The 11,393-nt window shown below is 34.3% G+C and overlaps 1 protein-coding gene across 1 annotated transcript in view; it reads right to left on the reverse strand.

The window, feature by feature from the left end:
- The window catches only part of LOC109103154 (discoidin domain-containing receptor 2-like), a 34,898-nt gene extending 28,467 nt beyond the window's left edge, over nt 1–6,431 (reverse strand). The window contains exon 1 of the mRNA XM_042752686.1: nt 6,250–6,431. The gene's annotated coding sequence lies outside the window, so the exon portion shown is untranslated. The remainder of the gene's footprint in view (nt 1–6,249) is intronic.
- Between the last annotated feature and the right edge of the window lie 4,962 nt (nt 6,432–11,393).

Here is an 11,393-nt window from a genome sequence, read left to right on the forward strand (position 1 = left end):
ACATAATTTGCAAGAATGGCACATATTACACCCCACTTGTTACAGTAAACAAAACCACATGCACGCACCCAAACAAACTAACATTTCTGGAGCGCAAATGAAATGTTTTGAAAGAAAATTGTGTGATACTTTATGGTTATTGCATGATAGGGGGCCGCAGATATAATGCGCTTACTAAAAGAAGAAAAGTGAGAGGCGGAAGAAGAGGATGGAGGTTGCAGATGGTTTATGTAATGTTTGGCTCATGTAAAGGCCTGTCCAGTGCTGGGATTCCATCCTTCTTGCTCATCTTTCTAAGGGGCCTCATCGTGAGACTGACTGGGAAACAGTAAAGCAACAAAACATCAACAGCACTAACAGACTCTTTGCTAACAGGGAGAATCTTAAAAAAACAAACATGAATACTGAATTCTTGTAAATTAAAGGAAGTATGACCAAACTACCATGATGCGGAAATACCGTGCAATTTAAAATATCCCAAAACATCAGTACTAATACCAACATCAGTGAAATTTCACAATTTTCCAAGCCAATTTAATACTACATCAAAATTAATATAATTCTTAAACTTACTGAGCTTTAATAATATTAGTAAATAAACTCTTTGCCCTTCACTGACAGAATTGTGAAAAAGAAGCAGAAATGAGCGATAACATATGTAAGCAGATGTATGTATAAAATAACATGATCATCTAACATTAAAAAGGATGTTACTGAACTGAATGTTACCCAACGTTACTGAATGAAATGTTGACACAGGAAGTGGTATAGGATTGTATAAGTGTGGGATGTTGATGGCAGCAATCTACTCCATCTAAGCTGCATCTCATTTTGGAGGCTACGTCGTCTGGAGGCTGCATATGTCATCAAGGATGTCTTATTTAAGAAAAGTAACGGTAATAAAATTGAATGTTATTGTTGTCATTTCTTTTTTACTTTGCAATTTAACAGTTACTTTTCTTAAATGAGATGACGTATGCAGCCTCCAAAATGAGACACAGGTTATGTTTTGATCATCGTTCTGATTCCAATCCAGACGTAGTCTTTGAAAAAAATTATATTTTTGTACAAAAATGAGCTGGGGAGAAAAAAATCTATTCACCTAACTAACGCAGTTTATTTTCCAGGCTTGTGCACAAAACTGCATTGTAATCATTTTCCAAAATGTCAGTTGTGTAGAAATATTACGAAGTCTGTAAATGGAACGTTAACAGAGAGATGCTGAAAATGGAGCACAGAGACATCAGCAGAAAAATTGCAAAAAATTGGCCTAATGTTGCAAGCAGAGCAGATCACTGTTAGAGATGCGCAAAATATTGGAAGAAAATTCTAAATATTGAATTGGGGAGTTATATTCATGTATCTCTGAGGGGAACTACTGTCTTCAGAAAAGTTTAGATGGTATTTTATTTTCATCTTGAAGCTGTGCTGCTTTGTTTTACAGCGGTAACCAAGGAAACGCTCACTTGGTTGCTGCTGTTCCGTATGCGCCACCTACTGTCCGAGAGTGAATCTGCATTTTCCTCCAGCAGTGTACAGAATCTGTCATATACAGCTATCTTACTGTGGTTCTATGACTTAACATGAGTGTGCATCTTGCTCTGAATGAGACATCGAGTATGCTTAACAGTGCTTCAGTGAAGAAAAAAACAGATCACTCTTTTTGTTAACAATTTTTCTGGACTTTTTGTGGCTGCTTGTTTTATTGAAAACTGAAATAAAACAATGTGATGTCTGGAGTTAAAACAAATATCGCAAACAAACAAATATCATAATACGTAATACTTGTAGAATCGCAATTCTTAAAAATCGCAATACATATCGTATCAGCACCCAAGTATCATGATAGTTTCGAATCGAGAGATTGTGTATCGTCCCAGCCCTATTGCATGTTAATAAAAAAAAAATGCATGGAGCTAGAATAACACGTTTTAAAGCAGAGGCTCTGTTCTTATTTTTGACATATTGCATGTTCAGATACTCATACATGAAAATAATACTGACATCAAAGAAATTTTAAAAAAAACAAAAAAAAATGCTGGCGGTGGTTGGCATCTTTTTTTTTTATGCTGGCGGGGAAAGAGTTAAATACAAGTAATGTGTTACTTTTTTGTTAATTAGTATAAGCTTGAAATAGAATTACATAATTATATAAAATACAGTACCACATCTGAAACAACCCCACTAACAGGTTATGCTCTTCTTTTTACATGGATGAAGCTTTCATTTAAGATTTTAGCTAAAGATGACTATGAAAAGACTATATAAAGATTTTTCAAAGCTGTAAAGAAAACAAAAATGATTCAAAAACTTCAAATAAGTCTGTTACTTGCCATTTCTTTGTAAGTATTTGTGAAATTTACTAACAATTTCTTAAAGAAAATTTTCACCATTTTTTTTATCAGTGTACTGTACATACAGTAAATCATGCTACACTCAAAAAAGTCAAGAAATTGCTAGTAAATTTCATACTGTACATAACATCACTACAAAAACAGTAAGTAACATTGAGAAAAAAAATATTAAATTTTGAAGTAGAACGATGGAAATAGTAATAGGAAATAGTTTATTTAGGCCTATATCTTTTAAACGTAATGTTGTATGTTACATGTTCTGAAAAAGATGCATCTACAAAGCGCTATACAAACAATGAACAGTCTGTTTCATGAAAGAAAGTCTCATCTCATAACCTACAGTACCCAAATTCCTGACTCTTACAACCGGCACGTTCATGCATGCATACAGACAAAACATGCAAACCCCTGCAAGCATGCAGGAACGTGTTTGCCCTACTGAGCTATAATTAAAGGACCAAGAGAAACATGAATCCATTCTGTTCATTCTCATCTGCACAACATGTTTCGCATTCATCATACTCACATTCCTACATCCTGGTGTTAAGGAACTGTAGTACAGTTCACTCAATGACCTCTGTTGAGTCTTACTGCCAAACATCTCAAATTATGCAACACAATATACAATGTGCAGAGCAAAACCAAGAGAGAGTCGCTGACAGCTGAGCTCACCAGAGAGAGACTGCATAAAACCACAGCCAGAACCGACATCAATGCTGTAAATAATCTCATTCAACAGCCAGTTAGTCAGGTTAGATAGAATGTACTTCAAATACACATAGGAGAACAAAACAGGAGAGTAAAACTGAGAAGTCTCAATGTATTCATAACCAAATGCTCTGTTGCCTCAAGGACAAACTTACTGTGGCCACAACTGCAGCTGAAGAAAACTTTAAGCCTTTAATCTATCCAGTTCAAGCTAAGATCTCTTTACTTTTTGAACATGGAAAGAACCCAAAGGAAAGAAAGAAACAACAACTAATATGGCAAGCAAATATAGATTGTAATGTTTAAAAGTCTGCTATTTAGATGTTTCTGAATACATGAACTGATAAATGTATCATTTGAATGCAATGTAAGTTGTTTTGGATACAATTGTCTGTCAAATGCATAAAATAAAATAAAAAAATACCAAAGTCTAGAATCAAAAGTCAGAAATCTCAATATGAATGAATAAAATTGTGTCGAATGAATTTTCAGCATCATTTCTCCAGTCTTCAGTGTCACATATCCTTCAGAAATCATTTTAATATGCTTATTTGCTGCTCAAGAAACATTTCTTATTATTATCATCAATATAAGCGTTACCTAAAATTTTTGTAGAAACTGTGGAACAATTTGTCTTTTATGAATAGAAAGTTCAAAAGAACAGCAATTATTTGTGATAGAACTATTTTATAATGTTATAAATGTATTTACTGTCAGTTCTGATCAACTGAATGCATCATTTCTGTATGAAATTACTAGTTTTTATATATGTTTAAAACAGAAAAGAAAAAAAGACAACAGCAACATTTGTTCTTATTTCTGGGAAATCTAAATTGTAAACAATGCACTTTCTATGTACAGTCTTTGCAAGTCTTCACTGTAATTCATCATCTACTTGATTTCTTCACTGACCTCAAAATGGCTTCAGCAATCGGATTGTTGCCGATACTGTCAAGCGTTACGGTCTGCAGTAACTTTCAGAGATAAACACTGAACAGAGAGCCTGATAATCAGACACAGACAGAAACAAGAGCTGCGAGCATGAGAAAAACTGTGAGAATTTGGGCTCAAGGAATTTTTCATTTGTTAGGCAACATCTGACCTCTGCTCTGGCATACAACACTTTCTTGCATCACAGAAGAAAGAAAAACAGCACACTTAATAAAAAGCACAGAGGAAATCGCTGTTATAACCGGATTCTCAGGTACAAATCACAGATCTTTCACTTTTCAAAGCAGCAACCTATCAATCTATCACCAATTCCTAATAAATAATCAATGAGAGTGATGAATGTTTCTAATACACACCAGTTAGAGTTCACCCTCAATCACACTGACTCCATCATGAAAACGGCAGAGGTTGTACTTCTTGTCAACTGAAAAAGATGACACCGTTTTACTCTGCTTTTATTGAGTTGGTTCTGTGCACTTCTATAACTGTCTGGTTTGGGTCAGTGCACTAGAACATCTAGGCATTTTCTTCCATGCCATCTCCAGCTTAAGCAGTTAACATAGAATTTACCACGTCTTCTGTAATTCATTTCTTAATAACTAATTATTGCCACTCTCTCAAGCATTATGTAAATACAAATTCTTATTCTGATTCTGAAATATAATTTGCTGAAAATGTACTCATCCTCAAGCCATCTAAGATGTAGATGAGTTTGTTTCTTCATTAGAACAGATTTGGAGAGATTTACCATTACATCACTTGCTCACCAATAGATCCTCTGCAGTGAATGGGTGCCGTCAGAATGAGAGTCCAAACAGCTGATAAAAACATCACAATAATCCACCCACCTTAATGATGGATTTGTTTCTTACAAACATGCAGTTTTTTACTTCACAAGATGTTAACTGATGGCCTGAAGTGGTGTGGATTACTTGTGATGTTTTTATCAGCTGTTTGGACTCTCATTCTGATGGCACCCATTCACACACAGATGATCCACTACATTCAAGATTTAGGTGACATTGTTTCTTCAGTAGAACACAAACAAAGATTTTTAACTCAAACCATTGCAGTCTATCACTCATATAATGTAAGTGAATGGGAATCACGCCTTTGAGTGTCAAAAAAACATACACAAACAAAACCAAATTAAACCCTGCGACTCGTGACGATGCATTGATGTGTAAAGACATGAAACGCTCGGTCTGTGCAAGAAACTGAACAGTATTTATATCATTTTTTTTCCTCTGATTCACCTCAATGTCCGAACTGTCCTGAGCGCATTCTCAACAGTCGGGGCGCGACACGTTTTCTTCTTCTTCTTGCTTCTTGGCTGCTCAGGCCAGTTCGGACATTGCAGTGAATCAGAGGTAAAAAACGATATAAATACTGTATAGTTTCTTGCACAGACCGATCGTTTCATGTGTTTACACATCATTGTATCGTCACGAGCTGCAGGGTTTAATTTGGTTTTGTTTGTGTATGTTATTTTGACTCTCAAAGGCGTGATTCCCATCCACTTCCATTATATGACTGATAGACTGCAACGGTTTGAGTTAAAAATCTTTGTTGGTGTTCTACTGAAGAAATAACTTTAACCTACATCTTGGATGCCCTGGGGGGTAAGCAGATAAACATCAACTTTTCATTTTTGGGTGAACTATCCCTTTAAGCGCTAGGACCACTGATAGATCTCGAACGAACCGTTCAGACCGGTTAGTGAACCGACTCAGAAAACGATTCAATCGTGCAAAATCCATAATAAAACATGTAGTTTTTAGCGGTATTCATGGTAACAGCAATCAGTTCTTGTAGTTAATAAAGCCTGATTTACAAAGCTGATCGTCAATGAGACGAATAAAAACACAAAGCAGCAATTTTAACAGACATTAAAGTGAAATAACAGCCACAAAACACTTCATCATTCTACCGATTTAACCCTATAAAACATCAAAAAGCATCATGTGCATGATATTGTCAATCTATTCAAACTTTTTCACACAGTAGATTGTAAATGTAAGATAATAAACCTGCTCTTTTGTCTAACAAAAGCGTCCAAAGTGGACAAATCAAAGTTTCAAACATCTATGAATCACCTCGAGTTCAACAGCAACACACATCTGATCTGTCTGAACGCAAGAGTCTTTCTCAATCGCAACAAAGAGTTGAGAAAAATCATCAACTTCAGTTTGTCTCCAGACACTTCACTTTCATCCGCTTTAAACGGACTAAATACCTGTTTTCGGGATCCTGACAATCCTTTATTCCACCGAAGTCACATCCGAAAGTCAACGCGCCATTACAGATGTCGACGCATTGTGTTCAAGAGTTTATGTTCACGCACTGTTACAATGCATCGCAAGATCCGCTCATTCCGCTGCAAGAGGAAAAAACGCTCCAGTGTGATTTTTACATCACATCCCTCTTCCGGCCGCTTGAAGAAGGGAGCACTGAATGTAACGCTGATCAACTCCAGGAATTCACATAGAATAGAAATATACATGAAAATATTAAATATATTATTTTATTCATATTATTTATAAATGAATAAAATGAAATGTTATTTAAACACACTTATATATTATATTATATTATGAATAAACTGAAAAGCTCAGGATGTCCTCTTTAAAGACAAACTAGCAGCATAAAATCGTGGTGAATTATATGAAATATATTTGTGTGTGTGTGTGTGTGTGTGTGTGTGTGTGTGTACTGCTGAGTCTCTGCGGGATAAATAGCCAAATTTTTTTTTTTTTATGGCATGCATAGATGTTCATGAACGCACATTTAATGTCTCGTATCCCTCCTCTGGTCAGCATGTCAAATCATAATTTTATAAGGACTCCAAAGTGCAAGCTATACAACAACTGTTCAAACAATACTCCTTTAGTAACTAGGCAACTAGTAACTTCTAGTAAAACATTTCTAGTAAAAAACGTCTGTAAAACAAGATATATGGGGCAAGTTGTCACACAGGGTCAGTTACTGTTTTTTAATTTTGTATTAATTAATTACATTTTTTGTATTATTTTATAATATTTATTCTTTTATTTTGAATACCTTAAAATATTTTATTTGCAGGCAGGTCCCGCTGTAGGTGCTCATGTCGTGCATCAGAGGGCAGCACAGACTCATGTTTCTGTCTCTCTGGACAGCAGTTATGCCTCTTGGGGGCAGCAGCTGTTTCGGCACATTCCTGAACAGATCTCTCCAGAACTGTTGCATTTCGTCAGGGGTGATGCAAGACCCAGCAGGGCTTACTGGCAGTCTGTGGAAACACACAGAATTGCTTGGGAAGTATCAACAAGACTCCATTGTCAACAAGACTGTTATTATTATTATTATTATTATTATTATTATTATTATTATTATTATTATTATATTAAAATAGTTTTTCATCCATTATTGCAACCTTATTTCGTGTTTTTTTTTTTTTTTTAATAAATAATTAAAATTTTGTTCAATTAATTTCCACATAAATAACAGTTCTAATAGTTAAGAGAGATAACTTTACTACATCATTCATAATACAACAATTACAAAAAAATCAGCTCATCATTACATAACAAAACAAAACATAACAAAACAAAACAAAACAAAACCAGTATGATAGAAGACAACATATGTTGTACGCATATGTTGTAAAATGAATTATAGTGCTCACACCCTAAGAAGCTGAACATAAATTTCCAGACATTCACTGAGTTTGCACAGTGTGACCGGCAAAATCTGTCAAACATCAATTTAATTAATTTAACGCAACCTTATTCTTGTCTGAATAACCTTATTTAGTTTTTTTTTTTTTGTTTTTTAATTAACTTCCACATAAATAGTTCAATCAGATAATCAGATAACATGGAATATATGGAATATGTGTGTTGCATGTTTCATATTTAAATGATAACATAACATCAGCTGGTCATTATGGCAAAAAAACAAAACAAAACAAAAAATAACAGAATGATACAAGACAAAAAGTTTGTTGTATGCATGTCGTAGGCTGAATTCTACTGCTCACGCCCCCAAAAATGGAAATTTCCAGACATTCATTGAGTTCATTCATGTTTTCACAGCATGACCGGCAAAATCTATCATGCTTACAAAACATTGCAACTGACAGGAAGTGCTTTGTCACTGTGGTGTCTTGACCTCTTCATCCTCAAAGCAACCGGTCATGAGCAGCTTGGATGAATGACCATTATCGTGTAATTAAAGTGAAAATGATGAAGTATTTCGGAAAGGCCTCTATTAAACAACACTTGAGTGACGCAGCATGATTTCCTCTCTTCTGTTGGCCAGTGTGAAGGAGAGAGAGGGAGAGGAAATGAGCACTCGCTGTGACAACACAGGAAATACTGAGAGTGCTGATCTTAGAAAGAGAGTTTGGAAAACACAGGGATTGTTCACTTTTCTGTAATATTTCAGTTGATTCACTATAGAAAATGATTTGTGAGTTTTTCAATGAAATGTGGGACTCTTGCATTTGCAAAGGTGATTTGTGAATAAATGTTTGTATTGACACATACCCTTAGATTTGATCACAAAAAAAAGGTGTTTAACAGTTTAACCATTGTTGACCAGGATGTGGGGCATGTTGTCACATTATATGGGGTAAATTATCTTAATAGGAATTGGCATTAAATAGCACTTATTATTATAAGCTAAACAGTAAAACAAATATGGAACCCAAAAACAATTTAAGACCAAATTTACATTTGTTTATTTATATAGTTAGTTAGTTGTTTATTTAGTTAGTTACCAAAATGTACAAATAAATTGTATTGTTTTTTTTTTAAATACTTGTTCTTTAAAAAAAAAAAAATCCTTTTATGTCCCTCATATATTTGTTTTAACTAATCTAATATTTTCTTACATTTTTACTTCTTACATTTATTTATTTATTATTAAAGCACTTTCAGTTATCATGGTGTATGATACAGTATGTGCTATAAAAATAAACGCCTTGCATTGCCTTTCTCAATCTTAATTAATAAAAAAGATAAGGTTGGAATTCTGTGGATGTGATTTTTTAAAATCCTGTTTTAATTAAACATTTATTATTATTATTATTTGATTGACCATGTGTCAATGAAAAACATTTTATCATGTTTTATCGTCTTTTTAAAATCATATATATTAATAGATCAATTTACTGACATTTTTTGATTTTTTAGATTTTTCTTATATGTTTGTTGGAGTCAAACATTTCACTGATTATCACTATACAATAACTTTGGTCATAACAAACTGTTTCTGTAGTTTATATGAACACATTTTTACTGCCATGGCCCAGGTATGATAGTTATGATTTTTTAAGAGCACTTTTGCAACAGATGGGAGGAGATGCAGGTGTATTCCTCGCAGGTATGAGCAACAAAGTTTCTCTTGCTACGGTTTACACCATTTACTGGTAAACTTCCACTTATCATTCATTCTTCTGAAGAAACGAATAAAACAAGATCACAATCACCCTATATTTATCCTGACATTTTCACTCCGCCACCAGACATCTGGAAATGTTGAAGTGTTCCAGAAGTGTGATCTTTACTCTTTTTTTAGGATCAAGACGAGGTATGGTGATTTTAAAGACTGTTTAAATGTTCAACAAGCTCAAGGTAATGGTCTTTTCTTATATGAAAAACTATGTTTTCAGTGATCTTCTCATCTGATCTGTTTCCACTGTTTTGATAACAGTAGATTTAAGAAACAGTTACATATAGAGAAGGTTCTGGGTTATTCTAGTTTGTGAGTTTGTGACTTAATATTTGTAATTCAACTTTTTTTTTTTTATTGTTCAACTGTCAAAAACTCTGTACATAATATATACATGAAAAGGACTCATTCTGAAAAGTGAAAAGGAGTGGTGATTATTTATGGATTGATGATATTTTATTGTTTGGATGTTTTACTGTTTTAAAAAATATACCATAAATGCAATTATTATTTGAATTATGATATGGGACGTAAAGTCAAAATTGTCAAGTTGGTAAAGACTATGAGAATAAGAATAAGAACAACAACCATTATTATTTAAATAACACATATAAGTGATGAATTATATTATCAATTGTTTAATAAATAATATAATAAATAGTCAAAGTCAATGTGATGTAACACGCAGGCACCCACTGAAAGTAATGTGACAACAAGACCATTATACAGTATCTTACAGGAAATTACATCACATTACTTCAGAATATAGATTTTTTTTTTTTCCTGTGCCATCCTTACTTTTGTTCTTCACCTTTTTTTTTTTTTTGGTTCCATCTGACGAGTGTGACGAATAAAAATCTTTTTGTGATTACTCTGACATTATTATACTATGATCTTTGTTGTGTTGTTAGAGTCCCATAGCAACAGAACTGACAGATCCATGAGCATTATCTGTTATCAGATGTCCAATCTGTATTGAATGACAGTGTTATGTGTGTATAAGGTGAGGAGGTTTCCTCTTTGCCACCCACACCTACATGCCATTCTGTCTTTCAGTAGCTGTCTCTCCAGCACACAGACTCAGATTGGCCGGGGTTCAGGCATGTCCATGCAGACACATTCATGCTTATATAACTCCTGCTGGTTTAAACCAGCCCAGGGAAACATCCCAGTAGGATATACATCTGTCTAACCGGTTTATTCCTGCCCTGCCTCCAGATGATGGAGGAGACTTTCACGTGAGATGTCATAAGTGTGTAATTAGAGAAGAAATCATACTTCACAAGATCAGGCATGATAGTTCTGAATAAACCCAGAAAATCCAAGCTGCCACCTATCAACCATTCCAGAACAAACTACTGTACAGTAGCAACCACCTAGAACATCTTAGCAACCATCCCAGAACACCCTGGCAACTGTAGCATCGTGGCAGTGAATTTTGCACAGCCAAGCAACATTTTCTTCAAGACAGGATCTGTCTTGTACTGCATCTTTTTTCATTTGCTTCTTGTTCTGTTTAAATGTCTTCCTTGTTCTCTCACATTCCTAAAATCATGCCCTTGCTTCTGCTTATTTCCCTGTTGATATTTCCAGAAACAAACCTCTGATATTACACTGAAAAATAAATAAACAAACAAATAAATTAAAATGTAAAAAACCCCAAAACAAACACACAGCAGCTTAAAACCCCCAAAACAAACACACAGCAGCTGTGGTTGCCAGAACTTTACCGTAAAAAACACAGTAGCAACATTTTAGGGTTTTACAGATTTAATTAGAATTTACAGTAAAAACCTATACCCTATATTTATTTTATATTTCATTAACTGATATAACGTTAAAATACCAACCTAGTGAAGTACTAAAAATCTGTTTTGTTCCTTTATAATATACTGACAACTACCAAAAAAACCCTGGTGGCGATGAGAAGGCCACGATAAATCATCA

Source organism: Cyprinus carpio, chromosome A5, assembly GCF_018340385.1.
Source record: "Cyprinus carpio isolate SPL01 chromosome A5, ASM1834038v1, whole genome shotgun sequence".
Lineage (NCBI taxonomy): Eukaryota > Metazoa > Chordata > Actinopteri > Cypriniformes > Cyprinidae > Cyprinus > Cyprinus carpio.